This window comes from Oratosquilla oratoria, chromosome 11 (genome assembly GCF_046742065.1).
Source record: "Oratosquilla oratoria isolate Oo_2021 chromosome 11, ASM4674206v1, whole genome shotgun sequence".
Taxonomy (NCBI): Eukaryota; Metazoa; Arthropoda; class Malacostraca; order Stomatopoda; family Squillidae; genus Oratosquilla; species Oratosquilla oratoria.
Window position 1 is genome coordinate 42,312,944 of NC_134787.1, and position 2,500 is coordinate 42,315,443.

At 36.8% G+C, this 2,500-nt stretch overlaps 1 protein-coding gene across 1 annotated transcript in view; it reads left to right on the forward strand.

Annotated features, from left to right (window-relative positions):
* The window catches only part of LOC143030025 (uncharacterized), a 44,802-nt gene that overhangs the window by 25,998 nt on the left and 16,304 nt on the right, over window positions 1-2,500 (forward strand). The gene's annotated exons all lie outside the window — the stretch shown is intronic.

A 2,500-nucleotide genomic window follows, 5' to 3' on the forward strand; every position in this document is an offset into this window, starting at 1 on the left:
AATAAAAATATCTTTTTTGAAAATCTTATATTCTGTGACTTAGCACCAGAAGGCATAGCTACAAGATTCAGAATATCATTCTCATATTCTGTCATTATATTCTCTCTCTCTCTCTCTCTCTCTCTCTCTCTCTCTCTCTCTCTCTCTCTCTCTCTCTCTCTCTCTCTCTCTCTCCCTCTTTTGTTTCTCCCACATCTTTTGCTTCCCTCCCTCTCCCGTTCTTCCCATCTCCCTCTCTTCCTCCTTCCCTTCTTCCCTGCCCCGTCCCGTCTCTCCTTCCCTCCTTCCCTCCCCTTCCTCCCTCCACACTGTATTGCATTATTATCAGCGTATCAATGTAAAACTTAGACTAGGCGTATTACTCATAAAAGTACTCTATTGTATTATTGTCAGTGTATCACTGCTATTTCAATAGACCTATTATTATTATTATTATTATTATTATTATTATTATTATTATTATTATTATTATTATTATTATTATTATTATTATTATTATTATTATATATATATATATATATATATATATATATATATATATATATATATATATATATATATATATATATATATATATATATATATTCTTTTTTACCCACGTTCCCTCCAGTCCTCCTTCCCACACGAAGAGAAGGAGATCCGAATGTTTGAACTGTCTTGGAGCCAGTGATATGTAAAATGCTGCGCGGTAATGAAGAGGATGACACTAATGGGAACAGCTGAAACCTGTAGGGAAGTTCCAAGTGGATCACATGTGGAACTAAGAAATCTATCGGTCAGAAGCACAAATTATCGCTCAGGCACTGGGTCATTTAATAATCAATGCAAAAATATGCAAATAAACAGACAAACAAATATACGAATAAATAAGTATATAAACGAGTAAATATATAAATACACAAATAGATACATACATAAGTATACAAATAAATTGATAAATTAATGAATTAAAGAATAAGTGAATAAATAAGAAATAGAAGATGGAAGTTGTTCGGGAGAGTTTAACAACGTCGAGACTGTACAAATTCAAACCAGGCTTAATGACCAATCATGAGTCGATAGCCTTAGAAAAAAAAAAAAAGGGAGAGTTTCTGAATTCCTCTTGAAAACACAATAAGAATAAAAGAAAATTCAAGAGACCATAAAGCCTACACTAGGCAGTTCCATGTCTATTATCATTCGTCTCTATAAAGTTATCTAGCCTTCTTTGAAATCAACCAGTTGTTTCAGTGCTGACTACTTAGTCTATTTCCATTCGTTAACAACTTTGTTGGTAAACCATTACTTGTCTATTTCTTTCTTTAACCTAAATTTGCCCAATTTAAATCTATTACTACGAGTCCTACACTGCTGTCATAATATGATGACCTTGCCTACATCACCCTTGTTAAATCCCTTGACCCACTTGAATACCTCTATTAAATCACCCCGCACTTTTCGTCTCTCAAGAGAGTGTAATTTAAGCCTGTCTTCGTAAAGTAAATTCCTAAGCACTTGTATCATTTTGGTCATTACTCTCAGTACTGACTCGAGTGAATTAATATCCATTACATAGGACGGAGACCAAAACTGTACCGTGTAGTCAAGACGAGTTTTACTATTGCCAGATAGTTTAATATTTACTTCTGATCTTTTGATTGCAGCCACCCTAGCGATAAATACTAATGCTCTGTTACCCTATTCGTATCATCAACCGTAAAGGGCCATTTACGCGGTCAAACAGTTTGACAAACCCGGTTTGTCAGACAAGTGTTTGAAGTGATGTTTGACCATGTGAATGGGGTATTTGGTCGTCAAACACGTTTGTCGAAGGTGTTTGACAACCAAATACCCTATTCACACGGTGAAACATCACTTCAAACACTTGTTTGACAAACCAGGTTTGTCAAACCGTTTGGCCGTCTACATGCCCCTGAAGTCATTTGACAGATACCTTCAATAAGGTGACCTAATTTGACGAATTACTTCTGGTTGATAAAGAGATTTCATGGACACTACCTTGAAATTTGTCCTCTTCAATCAGGACCTCCTCTGGGTCCGAGTTCGATCCCTCGGCAGTATTAAATAACATGTTTTCAGCCAGAACAAAATAGATGAAGTGAGTCACGGGGTTGAAAGGTCAAATTTATATACTGGACGAAATATTGTTTAGTTGAGTGGGAAAGTTCTTATGTCTTCTATTATTCCCTTCCTACTACCTCGTTCCTCCTCCCCTCCTCCTCCTCCTCTTCTTTTCCCTCTTCCCATCTCTTCCTTCCTTTCTTTTATTCCCCCCCCCTCTCTCTCTCTCTCCCCCTCTCTCTCTCTCTATCTATCTATCTTTTTCCCACTGCATGCGTGTGCGTGTATGTATGTGTGCGCGCGTGTGTATGTATGTATATTTGTATATATGTATGTATGTATGTATGTATGTATGTATGTATGTATGTATGTATGTATGTATGTGTACGTGTGTGGGTGGGTGTGCGTGTGTGCGTGTGTGCGCGTGTACATGTGTACC